Raw genomic sequence first — 27643 nt, forward strand, 5'->3', positions numbered from 1 at the left:
GTAGATTTTGGCCTCTAGCTCAGCCGGCACCTAGGGAAACCTACCAAACCTGTGCATTTCTGAAAACTATAGACCTATGGGAATCCAAGATGAGGTGACTTGTGTGGCTCGGACCAGGTTCTGTTACCCTGAATCCTTTGCAAACCTCAAAATTTGGCTAAAAAAACACATGTTCCTCACATTTCTGCGGCAGAAAGTTCTGGAATCTGAGAGGAGCCACAAATTTCCTTCCACCCAGCGTTCCCCCAAGTCTCCCGATAAAAATGATACCTCACTTGTGTGGGTAGGCCTAGCGCCCGCGACAGGAAACGCCCCAAAGCGCAACGTGGACACATCCAAATTTTTTAAAGAAAACAGAGGTGTTTTTTGCAAAGTGCCTACCTGTAGATTTTGGCCTCTAGCTCAGCCGGCACCTAGGGAAACCTACCAAACCTGTGCATTTCTGAAAACTAGAGACCTATGGGAATCCAAGATGAGGTGACTTGTGTGGCTCGGACCAGGTTCTGTTACCCTGAATCCTTTGCAAACCTCAAAATTTGGCTAAAAAAACACATGTTCCTCACATTTCTGTGGCAGAAAGTTCTGGAATCTGAGAGGAGCCACAAATTTCCTTCCACCCAGCGTTCCCCCAAGTCTCCCGATAAAAATTATACCTCACTTGTGTGGGTAGGCCTAGCGCCCGCAACAGGAAACGCCCCAAAGCGCAACGTGGACACATCCAAATTTTTGAAAGAAAACAGAGGTGTTTTTTGCAAAGAGCCTACCTGTAGATTTTGACCTCTAGCTCAGCCGGCACCTAGGGAAACCTACCAAACCTGTGCATTTCTGAAAACTAGAGACCTAGGGGAATCCAAGATGAGGTGACTTGTGTGGCTCGGACCAAGTTCTGTTACTCTGACTCCTTTGCAAACCTCAAAATTTGGCTAAAAAAACACATGTTCCTCACATTTCTGTGGCAGAAAGTTCTGGAATCTGAGAGGAGCCACAAATTTCCTTCCACCCAGCGTTCCCCCAAGTCTCCCGATAAAAATGATACCTCACTTGTGTGGGTAGGCCTAGCGCCCGCGACAGGAAATGCCCCAAAGCGCAACGTGGACACATCCAAATTTTTGAAAGAAAACAGAGGTGTTTTTTGCAAAGTGCCTACCTGTAGATTTTGGCCTCTAGCTCAGCCGGCACCCAGGGAAACCTACCAAACCTGTGCATTTCTGAAAACTAGAGACCTAGGGGAATCCAAGATGGGGTGACTTTTGTGGCTCGGACCAGGTTCTGTTACCCAGAATCCTTTGCAAACCTCAAAATTTGGCTAAAAAAACACATGTTCCTCACATTTCTGTGGCAGAAAGTTCTGGAATCTGAGAGGAGTCACAAATTTCCTTCCACCCAGCATTCCCCCAAGTCTCCCGATAAAAATGATACCTCACTTGTGTGGGTAGGCCTAGCGCCCGCGACAGGAAACGCCCCAAAGCGCATCGTGGACACATCCAAATTTTTGAAAGAAAACAGAGGTGTTTTTTGCAAAGTGCCTACCTGTAGATTTTGGCCTCTAGCTCAGCCGGCACCTAGGGAAACCTACCAAACCTGTGCATTTCTGAAAACTAGAGTCCTAGGGGAATCCAAGATGAGGTGACTTGTGTGGCTCGGACCAAGTTCTGTTACCCTGAATCCTTTGCAAACCTCAAAATTTGGCTAAAAAAACACATGTTCCTCACAGTTCTGTGGCAGAAAGTTCTGGAATCTGAGAGGAGCCACAAATTTCCTTCCACCCAGCGTTCCCCCAAGTCTCCCGATAAAAATGATACCTCACTTGTGTTGGTAGGCCTAGCGCCCGCAGCAGGAAACGCCCCAAAGCGCAACGTGGACACATCCAAATTTTTGAAAGAAAACAGAGGTGTTTTTTGCAAAGTGCCTACCTGTAGATTTTGGCCTCTAGCTCAGCCGGCACCTAGGGAAACCTACCAAACCTGTGCATTTCTGAAAACTAGAGACCTAGGGGAATCCAAGATGAGGTGACTTGTGTGGCTCGGACCAAGTTCTGTTACCCTGACTCCTTTGCAAACCTCAAAATTTGGCTAAAAAAACACATGTTCCTCACATTTCTGTGGCAGAAAGTTCTGGAATCTGAGAGGAGCCACAAATTTCCTTCCACCCAGCGTTCCCCCAAGTCTCCCGATAAAAATGATACCTCACTTGTGTGGGTAGGCCTAGCGCCCGCGACAGGAAATGCCCCAAAGCGCATCGTGGACACATCCACATTTTTGAAAGAAAACAGAGGTGTTTTTTTAAAAGTGCCTACCTGTAGATTTTGACCTCTAGCTCAGCCGGCACCTAGGGAAACCTACCAAACCTGTGCATTTCTGAAAACTAGAGACCTAGGGGAATCCAAGATGAGGTGACTTGTGTGGCTCGGACCAGGTTCTGTTACCCTGAATCCTTTGCAAACCTCAAAATTTGGCTAAAAAAACACATGTTCCTCACATTTCTGTGGCAGAAAGTTCTGGAATCTGAGAGGAGCCACAAATTTCCTTCCACCCAGCGTTCCCCCAAGTCTCCCGATAAAAATGATACCTCACTTGTGTTGGTAGGCCTAGCGCCCGCAACAGGAAACGCCCCAAAGCGCAACGTGAACACATCCAAATTTTTGAAAGAAAACAGAGGTGTTTTTTGCAAAGTGCCTACCTGTAGATTTTGGCCTACAGGCTCAGCCGGCACCTAGGGAAACCTACCAAACCTGTGCATTTCTGAAAACTAGAGACCTAGGGGAATCCAAGATGAGGTGACTTGTGTGGCTCGGACCAAGTTCTGTTACCCTGACTCCTTTGCAAACCTCAAAATTTGGCTAAAAAAACACATGTTCCTCACATTTCTGTGGCAGAAAGTTCTGGAATCTGAGAGGAGCCACAAATTTCCTTCTACCCAGCGTTTCCCCAAGTCTCCCGATAAAAATGATACCTCACTTTTGTGGGTAGGCCTATCGCCCGCGACAGGAAACGCCCCAAAGCGCATCGTGGACACATCCAAATTTTTGAAAGAAAACAGAGGTGTTTTTTGCAAAGTGCCTACCTGTAGATTTTGGCCTCTAGCTCAGCCGGCACCTAGGGAAACCTACCAAACCTGTGCATTTCTGAAAACTAGAGACCTAGGGGAATCCAAGATGAGGTGACTTGTGTGGCTCGGACCAGGTTCTGTTACCCTGAATCCTTTGCAAACCTCAAAATTTGGCTAAAAAAACACATGTTCCTCACATTTCTGTGGCAGAAAGTTCTGGAATCTGAGAGGAGCCACAAATTTCCTTCCACCCAGCGTTCCCCCAATTCTCCCGATAAAAATGATACCACACTTGTGTGGGTAGGCCTAGCGCCCGCAACAGGAAACGCCCCAAAGCGCAACGTGGACACATCCAAATTTTTGAAAGAAAACAGAGGTGTTTTTTGCAAAGTGCCTACCTGTAGATTTTGGCCTCTAGCTCAGCCGGCACCTAGGGAAACCTACCAAACCTGTGCATTTCTGAAAACTAGAGACCTAGGGGAATCCAAGATGAGGTGACTTGTGTGGCTCGGACCAAGTTCTGTTACCCTGACTCCTTTGCAAACCTCAAAATTTGGCTAAAAAAACACATGTTCCTCACATTTCTGTGGCAGAATGTTCTGGAATCTGAGAGGAGTCACAAATTTCCTTCCACCCAGCGTTCCCCCAAGTCTCCCGATAAAAATGATACCTCACTTGTGTGGGTAGGCCTAGCGCCCACGACAGGAAACGCACCAAAGCGCAACGTGGACACATCCACATTTTTTAAAGAAAACAGAGGTGTTTTTTGCAAAGTGCCTACCTGTAGATTTTGGCCTCTAGCTCAGCCGGCACCTAGGGAAACCTACCAAACCTGTGCATTTCTGAAAACTATAGACCTATGGGAATCCAAGATGAGGTGACTTGTGTGGCTCGGACCAGGTTCTGTTACCCTGAATCCTTTGCAAACCTCAAAATTTGGCTAAAAAAACACATGTTCCTCACATTTCTGCGGCAGAAAGTTCTGGAATCTGAGAGGAGCCACAAATTTCCTTCCACCCAGCGTTCCCCCAAGTCTCCCGATAAAAATGATACCTCACTTGTGTGGGTAGGCCTAGCGCCCGCGACAGGAAACGCCCCAAAGCGCAACGTGGACACATCCAAATTTTTTAAAGAAAACAGAGGTGTTTTTTGCAAAGTGCCTACCTGTAGATTTTGGCCTCTAGCTCAGCCGGCACCTAGGGAAACCTACCAAACCTGTGCATTTCTGAAAACTAGAGACCTAGGGGAATCCAAGATGAGGTGACTTGTGTGGCTCGGACCAGGTTCTGTTACCCTGAATCCTTTGCAAACCTCAAAATTTGGCTAAAAAAACACATGTTCCTCACATTTCTGTGGCAGAAAGTTCTGGAATCTGAGAGGAGCCACAAATTTCCTTCCACCCAGCGTTCCCCCAATTCTCCCGATAAAAATGATACCACACTTGTGTGGGTAGGCCTAGCGCCCGCAACAGGAAACGCCCCAAAGCGCAACATGGACACATCCAAATTTTTGAAAGAAAACAGAGGTGTTTTTTGCAAAGTGCCTACCTGTAGATTTTGGCCTCTAGCTCAGCCGGCACCTAGGGAAACCTACCAAACCTGTGCATTTCTGAAAACTAGAGACCTAGGGGAATCCAAGATGAGGTGACTTGTGTGGCTCGGACCAAGTTCTGTTACCCTGACTCCTTTGCAAACCTCAAAATTTGGCTAAAAAAACACATGTTCCTCACATTTCTGTGGCAGAATGTTCTGGAATCTGAGAGGAGCCACACATTTCCTTCCACCCAGCGTTCCCCCAAGTCTCCCGATAAAAATGATACCTCACTTGTGTGGGTAGGCCTAGCGCCCACGACAGGAAACGCACCAAAGCGCAACGTGGACACATCCACATTTTTTAAAGAAAACAGAGGTGTTTTTTGCAAAGTGCCTACCTGTAGATTTTGGCCTCTAGCTCAGCCGGCACCTAGGGAAACCTACCAAACCTGTGCATTTCTGAAAACTATAGACCTATGGGAATCCAAGATGAGGTGACTTGTGTGGCTCGGACCAGGTTCTGTTACCCTGAATCCTTTGCAAACCTCAAAATTTGGCTAAAAAACACATGTTCCTCACATTTCTGCGGCAGAAAGTTCTGGAATCTGAGAGGAGCCACAAATTTCCTTCCACCCAGCGTTCCCCCAAGTCTCCCGATAAAAATGATACCTCACTTGTGTGGGTAGGCCTAGCGCCCGCGACAGGAAACGCCCCAAAGCGCAACGTGGACACATCCAAATTTTTTAAAGAAAACAGAGGTGTTTTTTGCAAAGTGCCTACCTGTAGATTTTGGCCTCTAGCTCAGCCGGCACCTAGGGAAACCTACCAAACCTGTGCATTTCTGAAAACTAGAGACCTATGGGAATCCAAGATGAGGTGACTTGTGTGGCTCGGACCAGGTTCTGTTACCCTGAATCCTTTGCAAACCTCAAAATTTGGCTAAAAAAACACATGTTCCTCACATTTCTGTGGCAGAAAGTTCTGGAATCTGAGAGGAGCCACAAATTTCCTTCCACCCAGCGTTCCCCCAAGTCTCCCGATAAAAATTATACCTCACTTGTGTGGGTAGGCCTAGCGCCCGCAACAGGAAACGCCACAAAGCGCAACGTGGACACATCCAAATTTTTGAAAGAAAACAGAGGTGTTTTTTGCAAAGAGCCTACCTGTAGATTTTGACCTCTAGCTCAGCCGGCACCTAGGGAAACCTACCAAACCTGTGCATTTCTGAAAACTAGAGACCTAGGGGAATCCAAGATGAGGTGACTTGTGTGGCTCGGACCAAGTTCTGTTACTCTGACTCCTTTGCAAACCTCAAAATTTGGCTAAAAAAACACATGTTCCTCACATTTCTGTGGCAGAAAGTTCTGGAATCTGAGAGGAGCCACAAATTTCCTTCCACCCAGCGTTCCCCCAAGTCTCCCGATAAAAATGATACCTCACTTGTGTGGGTAGGCCTAGCGCCCGCGACAGGAAATGCCCCAAAGCGCAACGTGGACACATCCAAATTTTTGAAAGAAAACAGAGGTGTTTTTTGCAAAGTGCCTACCTGTAGATTTTGGCCTCTAGCTCAGCCGGCACCCAGGGAAACCTACCAAACCTGTGCATTTCTGAAAACTAGAGACCTAGGGGAATCCAAGATGGGGTGACTTTTGTGGCTCGGACCAGGTTCTGTTACCCAGAATCCTTTGCAAACCTCAAAATTTGGCTAAAAAAACACATGTTCCTCACATTTCTGTGGCAGAAAGTTCTGGAATCTGAGAGGAGTCACAAATTTCCTTCCACCCAGCATTCCCCCAAGTCTCCCGATAAAAATGATACCTCACTTGTGTGGGTAGGCCTAGCGCCCGCGACAGGAAACGCCCCAAAGCGCATCGTGGACACATCCAAATTTTTGAAAGAAAACAGAGGTGTTTTTTGCAAAGTGCCTACCTGTAGATTTTGGCCTCTAGCTCAGCCGGCACCTAGGGAAACCTACCAAACCTGTGCATTTCTGAAAACTAGAGTCCTAGGGGAATCCAAGATGAGGTGACTTGTGTGGCTCGGACCAAGTTCTGTTACCCTGAATCCTTTGCAAACCTCAAAATTTGGCTAAAAAAACACATGTTCCTCACAGTTCTGTGGCAGAAAGTTCTGGAATCTGAGAGGAGCCACAAATTTCCTTCCACCCAGCGTTCCCCCAAGTCTCCCGATAAAAATGATACCTCACTTGTGTTGGTAGGCCTAGCGCCCGCAGCAGGAAACGCCCCAAAGCGCAACGTGGACACATCCAAATTTTTGAAAGAAAACAGAGGTGTTTTTTGCAAAGTGCCTACCTGTAGATTTTGGCCTCTAGCTCAGCCGGCACCTAGGGAAACCTACCAAACCTGTGCATTTCTGAAAACTAGAGACCTAGGGGAATCCAAGATGAGGTGACTTGTGTGGCTCGGACCAAGTTCTGTTACCCTGACTCCTTTGCAAACCTCAAAATTTGGCTAAAAAAACACATGTTCCTCACATTTCTGTGGCAGAAAGTTCTGGAATCTGAGAGGAGCCACAAATTTCCTTCCACCCAGCGTTCCCCCAAGTCTCCCGATAAAAATGATACCTCACTTGTGTGGGTAGGCCTAGCGCCCGCGACAGGAAATGCCCCAAAGCGCATCGTGGACACATCCACATTTTTGAAAGAAAACAGAGGTGTTTTTTTAAAAGTGCCTACCTGTAGATTTTGACCTCTAGCTCAGCCGGCACCTAGGGAAACCTACCAAACCTGTGCATTTCTGAAAACTAGAGACCTAGGGGAATCCAAGATGAGGTGACTTGTGTGGCTCGGACCAGGTTCTGTTACCCTGAATCCTTTGCAAACCTCAAAATTTGGCTAAAAAAACACATGTTCCTCACATTTCTGTGGCAGAAAGTTCTGGAATCTGAGAGGAGCCACAAATTTCCTTCCACCCAGCGTTCCCCCAAGTCTCCCGATAAAAATGATACCTCACTTGTGAGGGTAGGCCTAGCGCCCGCAACAGGAAACGCCCCAAAGCGCAACGTGGACACATCCAAATTTTTGAAAGAAAACAGAGTTGTTTTTTGCAAAGTGCCTACCTGTAGATTTTGACCTCTAGCTCAGCCGGCACCTAGGGAAACCTACCAAACCTGTGCATTTCTGAAAACTAGAGACCTAGGGGAATCCAAGATGAGGTGACTTGTGTGGCTCGGACCAAGTTCTGTTACTCTGACTCCTTTGCAAACCTCAAAATTTGGCTAAAAAAACACATGTTCCTCACATTTCTGTGGCAGAAAGTTCTGGAATCTGAGAGGAGCCACAAATTTCCTTCCACCCAGCGTTCCCCCAAGTCTCCCGATAAAAATGATACCTCACTTGTGTGGGTAGGCCTAGCGCCCGCGACAGGAAACGCCCCAAAGCGCAACGTGGACACATCCAAATTTTTCAAAGAAAACAGAGGTGTTTTTTGCAAAGTGCCTACCTGTAGATTTTGGCCTCTAGCTCAGCCGGCACCTAGGGAAACCTACCAAACCTGTGCATTTCTGAAAACTAGAGACCTAGGGGAATCCAAGATGGGGTGACTTGTGTGGCTCGGACCAGGTTCTGTTACCCTGAATCCTTTGCAAACCTCAAAATTTGGCTAAAAAAACACATGTTCCTCACATTTCTGTGGCAGAAAGTTCTGGAATCTGAGAGGAGCCACAAATTTCCTTCCACCCAGCTTTCCCCCAAGTCTCCCGATAAAAATGATACCTCACTTGTGTGGGTAGGGCTAGCGCCCGCAACAGGAGACGCCCCAAAGCGCAACGTGGACACATCCAAATTTTTGAAAGAAAACAGAGGTGTTTTTTGCAAAGTGCCTACCTGTAGATTTTGGCCTCTAGCTCAGCCGGCACCTAGGGAAACCTACCAAACCTGTGCATTTCTGAAAACTAGAGACCTAGGGGAATCCAAGATGGGGTGACTTGTGTGGCTCGGACCAGGTTCTGTTACCCAGAATCCTTTGCAAACCTCAAAATTTGGCTAAAAAAACACATGTTCCTCACATTTCTGTGGCAGAAAGTTCTGGAACCTGAGAGGAGTCACAAATTTCCTTCCACTCAGCGTTCCCCCAAGTCTCCCGATAAAAATGATACCTCACTTGTGTGGGTAGGCCTAGCGCCCGCGACAGGAAACGCCCCAAAGCGCATCGTGGACACATCCACATTTTTGAAAGAAAACAGAGGTGTTTTTTGCAAAGTGACTACCTGTAGATTTTGGCCTACAGGCTCAGCCGGCCCATAGGGAAACCTACCAAACCTGTGCATTTCTGAAAACTAGAGACCTAGGGGAATCCAAGATGAGGTGACTTGTGTGGCTCGGACCAAGTTCTGTTACCCTGACTCCTTTGCAAACCTCAAAATTTGGCTAAAAAAACACATGTTCCTCACATTTCTGTGGCAGAAAGTTCTGGAATCTGAGAGGAGCCACAAATTTCCTTCCACCCAGCGTTCCCCCAAGTCTCCCGATAAAAATGATACCTCACTTGTGTGGGTAGGCCTATCGCCCGCGACAGGAAACGCCCCAAAGCGCATCGTGGACACATCCAAATTTTTGAAAGAAAACAGAGGTGTTTTTTGCAAAGTGCCTACCTGTAGATTTTGGCCTCTAGCTCAGCCCGCACCTAGGGAAACCTACCAAACCTGTGCATTTCTGAAAACTAGAGACCTAGGGGAATCCAAGATGAGGTGACTTGTGTGGCTCGGACCAGGTTCTGTTACCCTGAATCCTTTGCAAACCTCAAAATTTGGCTAAAAAAACACATGTTCCTCACATTTCTGTGGCAGAAAGTTCTGGAATCTGAGAGGAGCCACAAATTTCCTTCCACCCAGCGTTCCCCCAATTCTCCCGATAAAAATGATACCTCACTTGTGTGGGTAGGCCTAGCGCCCGCAACAGGAAACGCCCCAAAGCGCAACGTGGACACATCCACATTTTTGAAAGAAAACAGAGGTGTTTTTTGCAAAGTGCCTACCTGTAGATTTTGGGCTCTAGCTCAGCCGGCACCTAGGGAAACCTACCAAACCTGTGCATTTCTGAAAACTAGAGACCTAGGGGAATCCAAGATGAGGTGACTTGTGTGGCTCGGACCAAGTTCTGTTACCCTGACTCCTTTGCAAACCTCAAAATTTGGCTAAAAAAACACATGTTCCTCACATTTCTGTGGCAGAATGTTCTGGACTCTGAGAGGAGCCACAAATTTCCTTCCACCCAGCGTTCCCCCAAGTCTCCCGATAAAAATGATACCTCACTTGTGTGGGTAGGCCTAGCGCCCGCGACAGGAAACGCACCAAAGCGCAACGTGGACACATCCAAATTTTTTAAAGAAAACAGAGGTGTTTTTTGCAAAGTGCCTACCTGTAGATTTTGGCCTCTAGCTCAGCCGGCACCTAGGGAAACCTACCAAACCTGTGCATTTCTGAAAACTAGAGACCTATGGGAATCCAAGATGAGGTGACTTGTGTGGCTCGGACCAGGTTCTGTTACCCTGAATCCTTTGCAAACCTCAAAATTTGGCTAAAAAAACACATGTTCCTCACATTTCTGTGGCAGAAAGTTCTGGAATCTGAGAGGAGCCACAAATTTCCTTCCACCCAGCGTTCCCCCAAGTCTCCCGATAAAAATGATACCTCACTTGTGTTGGTAGGCCTAGCGCCCGCAACAGGAAACGCCCCAAAGCGCAACGTGGACACATCCAAATTTTTGAAAGAAAACAGAGGTGTTTTTTGCAAAGTGCCTACCTGTAGATTTTGGCCTACAGGCTCAGCCGGCACCTAGGGAAACCTACCAAACCTGTGCATTTCTGAAAACTAGAGACCTAGGGGAATCCAAGATGAGGTGACTTGTGTGGCTCGGACCAAGTTCTGTTACCCTGACTCCTTTGCAAACCTCAAAATTTTGCTAAAAAACCACATGTTCCTCACATTTCTGTGGCAGAAAGTTCTGGAATCTGAGAGGAGCCACAAATTTCCTTCCACCCAGCATTCCCCCAAGTCTCCCGATAAAAATGATACCTCACTTCTGTGGGTAGGCCTATCGCCCGCGACAGGAAACGCCCCAAAGCGCATCGTGGACACATCCAAATTTTTGAAAGAAAACAGAGGTGTTTTTTGCAAAGTGCCTACCTGTAGATTTTGGCCTCTAGCTCAGCCGGCACCTAGGGAAACCTACCAAACCTGTGCATTTCTGAAAACTAGAGACCTAGGGGAATCCAAGATGAGGTGACTTGTGTGGCTCGGACCAGGTTCTGTTACCCTGAATCCTTTGCAAACCTCAAAATTTGGCTAAAAAAACACATGTTCCTCACATTTCTGTGGCAGAAAGTTCTGGAATCTGAGAGGAGCCACAAATTTCCTTCCACCCAGCGTTTCCCCAATTCTCCCGATAAAAATGATACCTCACTTGTGTGGGTAGGCCTAGCGCCCGCAACAGGAAACGCCCCAAAGCGCAACGTGGACACATCCAAATTTTTGAAAGAAAACAGATGTGTTTTTTGCAAAGTGCCTACCTGTAGATTTTGGCCTCTAGCTCAGCCGGCACCTAGGGAAACCTACCAAACCTGTGCATTTCTGAAAACTAGAGACCTAGGGGAATCCAAGATGAGGTGACTTGTGTGGCTCGGACCAAGTTCTGTTACCCTGACTCCTTTGCAAACCTCAAAATTTGGCTAAAAAAACACATGTTCCTCACATTTCTGTGGCAGAATGTTCTGGAATCTGAGAGGAGCCACAAATTTCCTTCCACCCAGCGTTCCCCCAAGTCTCCCGATAAAAATGATACCTCACTTGTGTGGGTAGGCCTAGCGCCCGCGACAGGAAACGCCCCAAAGCGCAACGTGGACACATCCAAATTTTTTAAAGAAAACAGAGGTGTTTTTTGCAAAGAGCCTACCTGTAGATTTTGACCTCTAGCTCAGCCGGCACCTAGGGAAACCTACCAAACCTGTGCATTTCTGAAAAGTAGAGACCTAGGGGAATCCAAGATGAGGTGACTTGTGTGGCTCGGACCAAGTTCTGTTACTCTGACTCCTTTGCAAACCTCAAAATTTGGCTAAAAAAACACATGTTCCTCACATTTCTGTGGCAGAAAGTTCTGGAATCTGAGAGGAGCCACAAATTTCCTTCCACCCAGCGTTCCCCCAAGTCTCCCGATAAAAATGATACCTCACTTGTGTGGGTAGGCCTAGCGCCCGCGACAGGAAACGCCCCAAAGCGCAACGTGGACACATCCAAATTTTTGAAAGAAAACAGAGGTGTTTTTTGCAAAGTGCCTACCTGTAGATTTTGGCCTCTAGCTCAGCCGGCACCTAGGGAAACCTACCAAACCTGTGCATTTCTGAAAACTAGAGACCAAGGGGAATCCAAGATGAGGTGACTTGTGTGGCTCGGACCAGGTTCTGTTACCCTGAATCCTTTGCAAACCTCAAAATTTGGCTAAAAAAACACATGTTCCTCACATTTCTGTGGCAGAAAGTTCTGGAATCTGAGAGGAGCCACAAATTTCCTTCCACCCAGCGTTCCCCCAATTCTCCCGATAAAAATGATACCTCACTTGTGTGGGTAGGCCTAGCGCCCGCAACAGGAAACGCCCCAAAGCGCAACGTGGACACATCCAAATTTTTGAAAGAAAACAGAGGTGTTTTTTGCAAAGTGCCTACCTGTAGATTTTGGGCTCTAGCTCAGCCGGCACCTAGGGAAACCTACCAAACCTGTGCATTTCTGAAAACTAGAGACCTAGGGGAATCCAAGATGAGGTGACTTGTGTGGCTCGGACCAAGTTCTGTTACCCTGACTCCTTTGCAAACCTCAAAATTTGGCTAAAAAAACACATGTTCCTCACATTTCTGTGGCAGAATGTTCTGGAATCTGAGAGGAGCCACAAATTTCCTTCCACCCAGCGTTCCCCCAAGTCTCCCGATAAAAATGATACCTCACTTGTGTGGGTAGGCCTAGCGCCCGCGACAGGAAACGCACCAAAGCGCAACGTGGACACATCCAAATTTTTTAAAGAAAACAGAGGTGTTTTTTGCAAAGTGCCTACCTGTAGATTTTGGCCTCTAGCTCAGCCGGCACCTAGGGAAACCTACCAAACCTGTGCATTTCTGAAAACTAGAGACCTATGGGAATCCAAGATGAGGTGACTTGTGTGGCTCGGACCAGGTTCTGTTACCCTGAATCCTTTGCAAACCTCAAAATTTGGCTAAAAAAACACATGTTCCTCACATTTCTGTGGCAGAAAGTTCTGGAATCTGAGAGGAGCCACAAATTTCCTTCCACCCAGCGTTCCCCCAAGTCTCCCGATAAAAATGATACCTCACTTGTGTTGGTAGGCCTAGCGCCCGCAACAGGAAACGCCCCAAAGCGCAACGTGGACACATCCAAATTTTTGAAAGAAAACAGAGGTGTTTTTTGCAAAGTGCCTACCTGTAGATTTTGGCCTACAGGCTCAGCCGGCACCTAGGGAAACCTACCAAACCTGTGCATTTCTGAAAACTAGAGACCTAGGGGAATCCAAGATGAGGTGACTTGTGTGGCTCGGACCAAGTTCTGATACCCTGACTCCTTTGCAAACCTCAAAATTTGGCTAAAAAAACACATGTTCCTCACATTTCTGTGGCAGAAAGTTCTGGAATCTGAGAGGAGCCACAAATTTCCTTCCACCCAGCGTTCCCCCAAGTCTCCCGATAAAAATGATACCTCACTTGTGTGGGTAGGCCTAGCGCCCGCGACAGGAAACGCCCCAAAGCGCAACGTGGACACATCCAAATTTTTGAAAGAAAACAGAGGTGTTTTTTGCAAAGTGCCTACCTGTAGATTTTGGCCTCTAGCTCAGCCGGCACCCAGGGAAACCTACCAAACCTGTGCATTTCTGAAAACTAGAGACCTAGGGGAATCCAAGATGGGGTGACTTTTGTGGCTCGGACCAGGTTCTGTTACCCAGAATCCTTTGCAAACCTCAAAATTTGGCTAAAAAAACACATGTTCCTCACATTTCTGTGGCAGAAAGTTCTGGAATCTGAGAGGAGTCACAAATTTCCTTCCACCCAGCATTCCCCCAAGTCTCCCGATAAAAATGATACCTCACTTGTGTGGGTAGGCCTAGCGCCCGCGACAGGAAACGCCCCAAAGCGCATCGTGGACAAATCCAAATTTTTGAAAGAAAACAGAGGAGTTTTTTGCAAAGTGCCTACCTGTAGATTTTGGCCTCTAGCTCAGCCGGCACCTAGGGAAACCTACCAAACCTGTGCATTTCTGAAAACTAGAGTCCTAGGGGAATCCAAGATGAGGTGACTTGTGTGGCTCGGACCAAGTTCTGTTACCCTGAATCCTTTGCAAACCTCAAAATTTGGCTAAAAAAACACATGTTCCTCACATTTCTGTGGCAGAAAGTTCTGGAATCTGAGAGGAGCCACAAATTTCCTTCCACCCAGCGTTCCCCCAAGTCTCCCGATAAAAATGATACCTCACTTGTGTTGGTAGGCCTAGCGCCCGCAACAGGAAACGCCCCAAAGCGCAACGTGGACACATCCAAATTTTTGAAAGAAAACAGAGGTGTTTTTTGCAAAGTGCCTACCTGTAGATTTTGGCCTCTAGCTCAGCCGGCACCTAGGGAAACCTACCAAACCTGTGCATTTCTGAAAACTAGAGACCTAGGGGAATCCAAGATGAGGTGACTTGTGTGGCTCGGACCAAGTTCTGTTACCCTGACTCCTTTGCAAACCTCAAAATTTGGCTAAAAAAACACATGTTCCTCACATTTCTGTGGCAGAAAGTTCTGGAATCTGAGAGGAGCCACAAATTTCCTTCCACCCAGCGTTCCCCCAAGTCTCCCGATAAAAATGATACCTCACTCGTGTGGGTAGGCCTAGCGCCCGCGACAGGAAATGCCCCAAAGCGCATCGTGGACACATCCACATTTTTGAAAGAAAACAGAGGTGTTTTTTTAAAAGTGCCTACCTGTAGATTTTGTCCTCTAGCTCAGCCGGCACCTAGGGAAACCTACCAAACCTGTGCATTTCTGAAAACTAGAGACCTAGGGGAATCCAAGATGAGGTGACTTGTGTGGCTCGGACCAGGTTCTGTTACCCTGAATCCTTTGCAAACCTCAAAATTTGGCTAAAAAAACACATGTTCCTCACATTTCTGTGGCAGAAAGTTCTGGAATCTGAGAGGAGCCACAAATTTCCTTCCACCCAGCGTTCCCCCAAGTCTCCCGATAAAAATGATACCTCACTTGTGAGGGTAGGCCTAGCACCCGCAACAGGAAACGCCCCAAAGCGCAACGTGGACACATCCAAATTTTTGAAAGAAAACAGAGGTGTTTTTTGCAAAGTGCCTACCTGTAGATTTTGACCTCTAGCTCAGCCGGCACCTAGGGAAACCTACCAAACCTGTGCATTTCTGAAAACTAGAGACCTAGGGGAATCCAAGATGAGGTGACTTGTGTGGCTCGGACCAAGTTCTGTTACTCTGACTCCTTTGCAAACCTCAAAATTTGGCTAAAAAAACACATGTTCCTCACATTTCTGTGGCAGAAAGTTCTGGAATCTGAGAGGAGCCACAAATTTCCTTCCACCCAGCGTTCCCCCAATTCTCCCGATAAAAATGATACCACACTTGTGTGGGTAGGCCTAGCGCCCGCGACAGGAAACGCCCCAAAGCGCAACGTGGACACATCCAAATTTTTGAAAGAAAACAGAGGTGTTTTTTGCAAAGTGCCTACCTGTAGATTTTGGCCTCTAGCTCAGCCGGCACCTAGGGAAACCTACCAAACCTGTGCATTTCTGAAAACTAGAGACCTAGGGGAATCCAAGATGAGGTGACTTGTGTGGCTCGGACCAAGTTCTGTTACTCTGACTCCTTTGCAAACCTCAAAATTTGGCTAAAAAAACACATGTTCCTCACATTTCTGTGGCAGAAAGTTCTGGAATCTGAGAGGAGCCACAAATTTCCTTCCACCCAGCGTTCCCCCAAGTCTCCCGATAAAAATGATACCTCACTTGTGTGGGTAGGCCTAGCGCCCGCGACAGGAAATGCCCCAAAGCGCAACGTGGACACATCCAAATTTTTGAAAGAAAACAGAGGTGTTTTTTGCAAAGTGCCTACCTGTAGATTTTGGCCTCTAGCTCAGCCGGCACCCAGGGAAACCTACCAAACCTGTGCATTTCTGAAAACTAGAGACCTAGGGGAATCCAAGATGGGGTGACTTTTGTGGCTCGGACCAGGTTCTGTTACCCAGAATCCTTTGCAAACCTCAAATTTGGCTAAAAAAACACATGTTCCTCACATTTCTGTGGCAGAAAGTTCTGGAATCTGAGAGGAGTCACAAATTTCCTTCCACCCAGCATTCCCCCAAGTCTCCCGATAAAAATGATACCTCACTTGTGTGGGTAGGCCTAGCGCCCGCGACAGGAAACGCCCCAAAGCGCATCGTGGACACATCCAAATTTTTGAAAGAAAACAGAGGTGTTTTTTGCAAAGTGCCTACCTGTAGATTTTGGCCTCTAGCTCAGCCGGCACCTAGGGAAACCTACCAAACCTGTGCATTTCTGAAAACTAGAGTCCTAGGGGAATCCAAGATGAGGTGACTTGTGTGGCTCGGACCAAGTTCTGTTACCCTGAATCCTTTGCAAACCTCAAAATTTGGCTAAAAAAACACATGTTCCTCACAGTTCTGTGGCAGAAAGTTCTGGAATCTGAGAGGAGCCACAAATTTCCTTCCACCCAGCGTTCCCCCAAGTCTCCCGATAAAAATGATACCTCACTTGTGTTGGTAGGCCTAGCGCCCGCAGCAGGAAACGCCCCAAAGCGCAACGTGGACACATCCAAATTTTTGAAAGAAAACAGAGGTGTTTTTTGCAAAGTGCCTACCTGTAGATTTTGGCCTCTAGCTCAGCCGGCACCTAGGGAAACCTACCAAACCTGTGCATTTCTGAAAACTAGAGACCTAGGGGAATCCAAGATGAGGTGACTTGTGTGGCTCGGACCAAGTTCTGTTACCCTGACTCCTTTGCAAACCTCAAAATTTGGCTAAAAAAACACATGTTCCTCACATTTCTGTGGCAGAAAGTTCTGGAATCTGAGAGGAGCCACAAATTTCCTTCCACCCAGCGTTCCCCCAAGTCTCCCGATAAAAATGATACCTCACTTGTGTGGGTAGGCCTAGCGCCCGCGACAGGAAATGCCCCAAAGCGCATCGTGGACACATCCACATTTTTGAAAGAAAACAGAGGTGTTTTTTTAAAAGTGCCTACCTGTAGATTTTGACCTCTAGCTCAGCCGGCACCTAGGGAAACCTACCAAACCTGTGCATTTCTGAAAACTAGAGACCTAGGGGAATCCAAGATGAGGTGACTTGTGTGGCTCGGACCAGGTTCTGTTACCCTGAATCCTTTGCAAACCTCAAAATTTGGCTAAAAAAACACATGTTCCTCACATTTCTGTGGCAGAAAGTTCTGGAATCTGAGAGGAGTCACAAATTTCCTTCCACCCAGCATTCCCCCAAGTCTCCCTATAAAAATGATACCTCACTTGTGTGGGTAGGCCTAGCGCCCGCGACAGGAAACGCCCCAAAGCGCATCGTGGACACATCCAAATTTTTGAAAGAAAACAGAGGTGTTTTTTGCAAAGTGCCTACCTGTAGATTTTGGCCTCTAGCTCAGCCGGCACCTAGGGAAACCTACCAAACCTGTGCATTTCTGAAAACTAGAGTCCTAGGGGAATCCAAGATGAGGTGACTTGTGTGGCTCGGACCAAGTTCTGTTACCCTGAATCCTTTGCAAACCTCAAAATTTGGCTAAAAAAACACATGTTCCTCACAGTTCTGTGGCAGAAAGTTCTGGAATCTGAGAGGAGCCACAAATTTCCTTCCACCCAGCGTTCCCCTAAGTCTCCCGATAAAAATGATACCTCACTTGTGTTGGTAGGCCTAGCGCCCGCAGCAGGAAACGCCCCAAAGCGCAACGTGGACACATCCAAATTTTTGAAAGAAAACAGAGGTGTTTTTTGCAAAGTGCCTACCTGTAGATTTTGGCCTCTAGCTCAGCCGGCACCTAGGGAAACCTACCAAACCTGTGCATTTCTGAAAACTAGAGACCTAGGGGAATCCAAGATGAGGTGACTTGTGTGGCTCGGACCAGGTTCTGTTACCCTGAATCCTTTGCAAACCTCAAAATTTGGCTAAAAAAACACATGTTCCTCACATTTCTGTGGCAGAAAGTTCTGGAATCTGAGAGGAGCCACAAATTTCCTTCCACCCAGCGTTCCCCCAAGTCTCCCGATAAAAATGATACCTCACTTGTGAGGGTAGGCCTAGCGCCCGCAACAGGAAACGCCCCAAAGCGCAACGTGGACACATCCAAATTTTTGAAAGAAAACAGAGTTGTTTTTTGCAAAGTGCCTACCTGTAGATTTTGACCTCTAGCTCAGCCGGCACCTAGGGAAACCTACCAAACCTGTGCATTTCTGAAAACTAGAGACCTAGGGGAATCCAAGATGAGGTGACTTGTGTGGCTCGGACCAAGTTCTGTTACTCTGACTCCTTTGCAAACCTCAAAATTTGGCTAAAAAAACACATGTTCCTCACATTTCTGTGGCAGAAAGTTCTGGAATCTGAGAGGAGCCACAAATTTCCTTCCACCCAGCGTTCCCCCAAGTCTCCCGATAAAAATGATACCTCACTTGTGTGGGTAGGCCTAGCGCCCGCGACAGGAAACGCCCCAAAGCGCAACGTGGACACATCCAAATTTTTCAAAGAAAACAGAGGTGTTTTTTGCAAAGTGCCTACCTGTAGATTTTGGCCTCTAGCTCAGCCGGCACCTAGGGAAACCTACCAAACCTGTGCATTTCTGAAAACTAGAGACCTAGGGGAATCCAAGATGGGGTGACTTGTGTGGCTCGGACCAGGTTCTGTTACCCTGAATCCTTTGCAAACCTCAAAATTTGGCTAAAAAAACACATGTTCCTCACATTTCTGTGGCAGAAAGTTCTGGAATCTGAGAGGAGCCACAAATTTCCTTCCACCCAGCTTTCCCCCAAGTCTCCCGATAAAAATGATACCTCACTTGTGTGGGTAGGGCTAGCGCCCGCAACAGGAAACGCCCCAAAGCGCAACGTGGACACATCCAAATTTTTGAAAGAAAACAGAGGTGTTTTTTGCAAAGTGCCTACCTGTAGATTTTGGCCTCTAGCTCAGCCGGCACCTAGGGAAACCTACCAAACCTGTGCATTTCTGAAAACTAGAGACCTAGGGGAATCCAAGATGGGGTGACTTGTGTGGCTCGGACCAGGTTCTGTTACCCAGAATCCTTTGCAATCCTCAAAATTTGGCTAAAAAAACACATGTTCCTCACATTTCTGTGGCAGAAAGTTCTGGAATCTGAGAGGAGTCACAAATTTCCTTCCACTCAGCGTTCCCCCAAGTCTCCCGATAAAAATGATACCTCACTTGTGTGGGTAGGCCTAGCGCCCGCGACAGGAAACGCCCCAAAGCGCATCGTGGACACATCCACATTTTTGAAAGAAAACAGAGGTGTTTTTTGCAAAGTGCCTACCTGTAGATTTTGGCCTCTAGCTCAGCCGGCACCTAAGGAAACCTACCAAACCTGTGCATTTCTGAAAACTAGAGACCTAGGGGAATCCAAGATGAGGTGACTTGTGTGGCTCGGACCAGGTTCTGTTACCCTGAATCCTTTGCAAACCTCAAAATTTGGCTAAAAAAACACATGTTCCTCACATTTCTGTGGCAGAAAGTTCTGGAATCTGAGAGGAGCCACAAATTTCCTTCCACCCAGCGTTCCCCCAAGTCTCCCGATAAAAATGATACCTCACTTGTGTTGGTAGGCCTAGCGCCCGCAACAGGAAACGCCCCAAAGCGCAACGTGAACACATCCAAATTTTTTAAAGAAAACAGAGGTGTTTTTTGCAAAGTGCCTACCTGTAGATTTTGGCCTACAGGCTCAGCCGGCACCTAGGGAAACCTACCAAACCTGTGCATTTCTGAAAACTAGAGACCTAGGGGAATCCAAGATGAGGTGACTTGTGTGGCTCGGACCAGGTTCTGTTACCCTGAATCCTTTGCAAACCTCAAAATTTGGCTAAAAAAACACATGTTCCTCACATTTCTGTGGCAGAAAGTTCTGGAATCTGAGAGGAGCCACAAATTTCCTTCCACCCAGCGTTCCCCCAAGTCTCCCGATAAAAATGATACCTCACTTGTGAGGGTAGGCCTAGCACCCGCAACAGGAAACGCCCCAAAGCGCAACGTGGACACATCCAAATTTTTGAAAGAAAACAGAGGTGTTTTTTGCAAAGTGCCTACCTGTAGATTTTGACCTCTAGCTCAGCCGGCACCTAGGGAAACCTACCAAACCTGTGCATTTCTGAAAACTAGAGACCTAGGGGAATCCAAGATGAGGTGACTTGTGTGGCTCGGACCAAGTTCTGTTACTCTGACTCCTTTGCAAACCTCAAAATTTGGCTAAAAAAACACATGTTCCTCACATTTCTGTGGCAGAAAGTTCTGGAATCTGAGAGGAGCCACAAATTTCCTTCCACCCAGCGTTCCCCCAATTCTCCCGATAAAAATGATACCACACTTGTGTGGGTAGGCCTAGCGCCCGCAACAGGAAACGCCCCAAAGCGCAACGTGGACACATCCAAATTTTTGAAAGAAAACAGAGGTGTTTTTTGCAAAGTGCCTACCTGTAGATTTTGGCCTCTAGCTCAGCCGGCACCTAGGGAAACCTACCAAACCTGTGCATTTCTGAAAACTAGAGACCTAGGGGAATCCAAGATGAGGTGACTTGTGTGGCTCGGACCAAGTTCTGTTACTCTGACTCCTTTGCAAACCTCAAAATTTGGCTAAAAAAACACATGTTCCTCACATTTCTGTGGCAGAAAGTTCTGGAATCTGAGAGGAGCCACAAATTTCCTTCCACCCAGCGTTCCCCCAAGTCTCCCGATAAAAATGATACCTCACTTGTGTGGGTAGGCCTAGCGCCCGCGACAGGAAATGCCCCAAAGCGCAACGTGGACACATCCAAATTTTTGAAAGAAAACAGAGGTGTTTTTTGCAAAGTGCCTACCTGTAGATTTTGGCCTCTAGCTCAGCCGGCACCCAGGGAAACCTACCAAACCTGTGCATTTCTGAAAACTAGAGACCTAGGGGAATCCAAGATGGGGTGACTTTTGTGGCTCGGACCAGGTTCTGTTACCCAGAATCCTTTGCAAACCTCAAAATTTGGCTAAAAAAACACATGTTCCTCACATTTCTGTGGCAGAAAGTTCTGGAATCTGAGAGGAGTCACAAATTTCCTTCCACCCAGCATTCCCCCAAGTCTCCCGATAAAAATGATACCTCACTTGTGTGGGTAGGCCTAGCGCCCGCGACAGGAAACGCCCCAAAGCGCATCGTGGACACATCCAAATTTTTGAAAGAAAACAGAGGTGTTTTTTGCAAAGTGCCTACCTGTAGATTTTGGCCTCTAGCTCAGCCGGCACCTAGGGAAACCTACCAAACCTGTGCATTTCTGAAAACTAGAGTCCTAGGGGAATCCAAGATGAGGTGACTTGTGTGGCTCGGACCAAGTTCTGTTACCCTGAATCCTTTGCAAACCCCAAAATTTGGCTAAAAAAACACATGTTCCTCACAGTTCTGTGGCAGAAAGTTCTGGAATCTGAGAGGAGCCACAAATTTCCTTCCACCCAGCGTTCCCCCAAGTCTCCCGATAAAAATGATACCTCACTTGTGTTGGTAGGCCTAGCGCCCGCAGCAGGAAACGCCCCAAAGCGCAACGTGGACACATCCAAATTTTTGAAAGAAAACAGAGGTGTTTTTTGCAAAGTGCCTACCTGTAGATTTTGGCCTCTAGCTCAGCCGGCACCTAGGGAAACCTACCAAACCTGTGCATTTCTGAAAACTAGAGACCTAGGGGAATCCAAGATGAGGTGACTTGTGTGGCTCGGACCAAGTTCTGTTACCCTGACTCCTTTGCAAACCTCAAAATTTGGCTAAAAAAACACATGTTCCTCACATTTCTGTGGCAGAAAGTTCTGGAATCTGAGAGGAGCCACAAATTTCCTTCCACCCAGCGTTCCCCCAAGTCTCCCGATAAAAATGATACCTCACTTGTGTGGGTAGGCCTAGCGCCCGCGACAGGAAATGCCCCAAAGCGCATCGTGGACACATCCACATTTTTGAAAGAAAACAGAGGTGTTTTTTTAAAAGTGCCTACCTGTAGATTTTGACCTCTAGCTCAGCCGGCACCTAGGGAAACCTACCAAACCTGTGCATTTCTGAAAACTAGAGACCTAGGGGAATCCAAGATGAGGTGACTTGTGTGGCTCGGACCAGGTTCTGTTACCCTGAATCCTTTGCAAACCTCAAAATTTGGCTAAAAAAACACATGTTCCTCACATTTCTGTGGCAGAAAGTTCTGGAATCTGAGAGGAGTCACAAATTTCCTTCCACCCAGCATTCCCCCAAGTCTCCCTATAAAAATGATACCTCACTTGTGTGGGTAGGCCTAGCGCCCGCGACAGGAAACGCCCCAAAGCGCATCGTGGACACATCCAAATTTTTGAAAGAAAACAGAGGTGTTTTTTGCAAAGTGCCTACCTGTAGATTTTGGCCTCTAGCTCAGCCGGCACCTAGGGAAACCTACCAAACCTGTGCATTTCTGAAAACTAGAGTCCTAGGGGAATCCAAGATGAGGTGACTTGTGTGGCTCGGACCAAGTTCTGTTACCCTGAATCCTTTGCAAACCTCAAAATTTGGCTAAAAAAACACATGTTCCTCACAGTTCTGTGGCAGAAAGTTCTGGAATCTGAGAGGAGCCACAAATTTCCTTCCACCCAGCGTTCCCCTAAGTCTCCCGATAAAAATGATACCTCACTTGTGTTGGTAGGCCTAGCGCCCGCAGCAGGAAACGCCCCAAAGCGCAACGTGGACACATCCAAATTTTTGAAAGAAAACAGAGGTGTTTTTTGCAAAGTGCCTACCTGTAGATTTTGGCCTCTAGCTCAGCCGGCACCTAGGGAAACCTACCAAACCTGTGCATTTCTGAAAACTAGAGACCTAGGGGAATCCAAGATGAGGTGACTTGTGTGGCTCGGACCAGGTTCTGTTACCCTGAATCCTTTGCAAACCTCAAAATTTGGCTAAAAAAACACATGTTCCTCACATTTCTGTGGCAGAAAGTTCTGGAATCTGAGAGGAGCCACAAATTTCCTTCCACCCAGCGTTCCCCCAAGTCTCCCGATAAAAATGATACCTCACTTGTGAGGGTAGGCCTAGCGCCCGCAACAGGAAACGCCCCAAAGCGCAACGTGGACACATCCAAATTTTTGAAAGAAAACAGAGTTGTTTTTTGCAAAGTGCCTACCTGTAGATTTTGACCTCTAGCTCAGCCGGCACCTAGGGAAACCTACCAAACCTGTGCATTTCTGAAAACTAGAGACCTAGGGGAATCCAAGATGAGGTGACTTGTGTGGCTCGGACCAAGTTCTGTTACTCTGACTCCTTTGCAAACCTCAAAATTTGGCTAAAAAAACACATGTTCCTCACATTTCTGTGGCAGAAAGTTCTGGAATCTGAGAGGAGCCACAAATTTCCTTCCACCCAGCGTTCCCCCAAGTCTCCCGATAAAAATGATACCTCACTTGTGTGGGTAGGCCTAGCGCCCGCGACAGGAAACGCCCCAAAGCGCAACGTGGACACATCCAAATTTTTCAAAGAAAACAGAGGTGTTTTTTGCAAAGTGCCTACCTGTAGATTTTGGCCTCTAGCTCAGCCGGCACCTAGGGAAACCTACCAAACCTGTGCATTTCTGAAAACTAGAGACCTAGGGGAATCCAAGATGGGGTGACTTGTGTGGCTCGGACCAGGTTCTGTTACCCTGAATCCTTTGCAAACCTCAAAATTTGGCTAAAAAAACACATGTTCCTCACATTTCTGTGGCAGAAAGTTCTGGAATCTGAGAGGAGCCACAAATTTCCTTCCACCCAGCTTTCCCCCAAGTCTCCCGATAAAAATGATACCTCACTTGTGTGGGTAGGGCTAGCGCCCGCAACAGGAAACGCCCCAAAGCGCAACGTGGACACATCCAAATTTTTGAAAGAAAACAGAGGTGTTTTTTGCAAAGTGCCTACCTGTAGATTTTGGCCTCTAGCTCAGCCGGCACCTAGGGAAACCTACCAAACCTGTGCATTTCTGAAAACTAGAGACCTAGGGGAATCCAAGATGGGGTGACTTGTGTGGCTCGGACCAGGTTCTGTTACCCAGAATCCTTTGCAATCCTCAAAATTTGGCTAAAAAAACACATGTTCCTCACATTTCTGTGGCAGAAAGTTCTGGAATCTGAGAGGAGTCACAAATTTCCTTCCACTCAGCGTTCCCCCAAGTCTCCCGATAAAAATGATACCTCACTTGTGTGGGTAGGCCTAGCGCCCGCGACAGGAAACGCCCCAAAGCGCATCGTGGACACATCCACATTTTTGAAAGAAAACAGAGGTGTTTTTTGCAAAGTGCCTACCTGTAGATTTTGGCCTCTAGCTCAGCCGGCACCTAAGGAAACCTACCAAACCTGTGCATTTCTGAAAACTAGAGACCTAGGGGAATCCAAGATGAGGTGACTTGTGTGGCTCGGACCCGGTTCTGTTACCCTGAATCCTTTGCAAATCTCAAAATTTGGCTAAAAAAACACATGTTCCTCACATTTCTGTGGCAGAAAGTTCTGGAATCTGAGAGGAGCCACAAATTTCCTTCCACCCAGCGTTCCCCCAAGTCTCCCGATAAAAATGATACCTCACTTGTGTTGGTAGGCCTAGCGCCCGCAACAGGAAACGCCCCAAAGCGCAACGTGAACACATCCAAATTTTTTAAAGAAAACAGAGGTGTTTTTTGCAAAGTGCCTACCTGTAGATTTTGGCCTACAGGCTCAGCCGGCACCTAGGGAAACCTACCAAACCTGTGCATTTCTGAAAACTAGAGACCTAGGGGAATCCAAGATGAGGTGACTTGTGTGGCTCGGACCAAGTTCTGTTACCCTGACTCCTTTGCAAACCTCAAAATTTGGCTAAAAAAACACATGTTCCTCACATTTCTGTGGCAGAAAGTTCTGGAATCTGAGAGGAGCCACAAATTTCCTTCCACCCAGCGTTCCCCCAAGTCTCCCGATAAAAATGATACCTCACTTGTGTGGGTAGGCCTATCGCCCGCGACAGGAAACGCCCCAAAGCGCATCGTGGACACATCCAAATTTTTGAAAGAAAACAGAGGTGTTTTTTGCAAAGTGCCTACCTGTAGATTTTGGCCTCTAGCTCAGCCCGCACCTAGGGAAACCTACCAAACCTGTGCATTTCTGAAAACTAGAGACCTAGGGGAATCCAAGATGAGGTGACTTGTGTGGCTCGGACCAGGTTCTGTTACCCTGAATCCTTTGCAAACCTCAAAATTTGGCTAAAAAAACACATGTTCCTCACATTTCTGTGGCAGAAAGTTCTGGAATCTGAGAGGAGCCACAAATTTCCTTCCACCCAGCGTTCCCCCAATTCTCCCGATAAAAATGATACCTCACTTGTGTGGGTAGGCCTAGCGCCCGCAACAGGAAACGCCCCAAAGCGCAACGTGGACACATCCAAATTTTTGAAAGAAAACAGAGGTGTTTTTTGCAAAGTGCCTACCTGTAGATTTTGGGCTCTAGCTCAGCCGGCACCTAGGGAAACCTACCAAACCTGTGCATTTCTGAAAACTAGAGACCTAGGGGAATCCAAGATGAGGTGACTTGTGTGGCTCGGACCAAGTTCTGTTACCCTGACTCCTTTGCAAACCTCAAAATTTGGCTAAAAAAACACATGTTCCTCACATTTCTGTGGCAGAATGTTCTGGAATCTGAGAGGATCCACAAATTTCCTTCCACCCAGCGTTCCCCCAAGTCTCCCGATAAAAATGATACCTCACTTGTGTGGGTAGGCCTAGCGCCCGCGACAGGAAACGCACCAAAGCGCAACGTGGACACATCCAAATTTTTTAAAGAAAACAGAGGTGTTTTTTGCAAAGTGCCTACCTGTAGATTTTGGCCTCTAGCTCAGCCGGCACCTAGGGAAACCTACCAAACCTGTGCATTTCTGAAAACTAGAGACCTATGGGAATCCAAGATGAGGTGACTTGTGTGGCTCGGACCAGGTTCTGTTACCCTGAATAATTTGCAAACCTCAAAATTTGGCTAAAAAAACACATGTTCCTCACATTTCTGTGGCAGAAAGTTCTGGAATCTGAGAGGAGCCACAAATTTCCTTCCACCCAGCGTTCCCCCAAGTCTCCCGATAAAAATGATACCTCACTTGTGTTGGTAGGCCTAGCGCCCGCAACAGGAAACGCCCCAAAGCGCAACGTGGACACATCCAAATTTTTGAAAGAAAACAGAGGTGTTTTTTGCAAAGTGCCTACCTGTAGATTTTGGCCTACAGGCTCAGCCGGCACCTAGGGAAACCTACCAAACCTGTGCATTTCTGAAAACTAGAGACCTAGGGGAATCCAAGATGAGGTGACTTGTGTGGCTCGGACCAAGTTCTGTTACCCTGACTCCTTTGCAAACCTCAAAATTTGGCTAAAAAAACACATGTTCCTCACATTTCTGTGGCAGAAAGTTCTGGAATCTGAGAGGAGCCACAAATTTCCTTCCACCCAGCGTTCCCCCAAGTCTCCCGATAAAAATGATACCTCACTTCTGTGGGTAGGCCTATCGCCCGCGACAGGAAACGCCCCAAAGCGCATCGTGGACACATCCAAATTTTTGAAAGAAAACAGAGGTGTTTTTTGCAAAGTGCCTACCTGTAGATTTTGGCCTCTAGCTCAGCCGGCACCTAGGGAAACCTACCAAACCTGTGCATTTCTGAAAACTAGAGACCTAGGGGAATCCAAGATGAGGTGACTTGTGTGGCTCGGACCAGGTTCTGTTACCCTGAATCCTTTGCAAACCTCAAAATTTGGCTAAAAAAACACATGTTCCTCACATTTCTGTGGCAGAAAGTTCTGGAATCTGAGAGGAGCCACAAATTTCCTTCCACCCAGCGTTTCCCCAATTCTCCCGATAAAAATGATACCTCACTTGTGTGGGTAGGCCTAGCGCCCGCAACAGGAAACGCCCCAAAGCGCAACGTGGACACATCCAAATTTTTGAAAGAAAACAGATGTGTTTTTTGCAAAGTGCCTACCTGTAGATTTTGGCCTCTAGCTCAGCCGGCACCTAGGGAAACCTACCAAACCTGTGCATTTCTGAAAACTAGAGACCTAGGGGAATCCAAGATGAGGTGACTTGTGTGGCTCGGACCAAGTTCTGTTACCCTGACTCCTTTGCAAACCTCAAAATTTGGCTAAAAAAACACATGTTCCTCACATTTCTGTGGCAGAATGTTCTGGAATCTGAGAGGAGCCACAAATTTCCTTCCACCCAGCGTTCCCCCAAGTCTCCCGATAAAAATGATACCTCACTTGTGTGGGTAGGCCTAGCGCCCGCGACAGGAAACGCCCCAAAGCGCAACGTGGACACATCCAAATTTTTTAAAGAAAACAGAGGTGTTTTTTGCAAAGTGCCTACCTGTAGATTTTGGCCTCTAGCTCAGCCGGCACCTAGGGAAACCTACCAAACCTGTGCATTTCTGAAAACTAGAGACCTATGGGAATCCAAGATGAGGTGACTTGTGTGGCTCGGACCAGGTTCTGTTACCCTGAATCCTTTGCAAACCTCAAAATTTGGCTAAAAAAACACATGTTCCTCACATTTCTGTGGCAGAAAGTTCTGGAATCTGAGAGGAGCCTCAAATTTCCTTCCACCCAGCGTTCCCCCAAGTCTCCCGATAAAAATTATACCTCACTTGTGTGGGTAGGCCTAGCGCCCGCAACAGGAAACGCCCCAAAGCGCAACGTGGACACATCCAAATTTTTGAAAGAAAACAGAGGTGTTTTTTGCAAAGAGCCTACCTGTAGATTTTGACCTCTAGCTCAGCCGGCACCTAGGGAAACCTACCAAACCTGTGCATTTCTG

This window comes from Pleurodeles waltl, chromosome 9, assembly GCF_031143425.1.
Source record: "Pleurodeles waltl isolate 20211129_DDA chromosome 9, aPleWal1.hap1.20221129, whole genome shotgun sequence".
Taxonomy (NCBI): Eukaryota; Metazoa; Chordata; class Amphibia; order Caudata; family Salamandridae; genus Pleurodeles; species Pleurodeles waltl.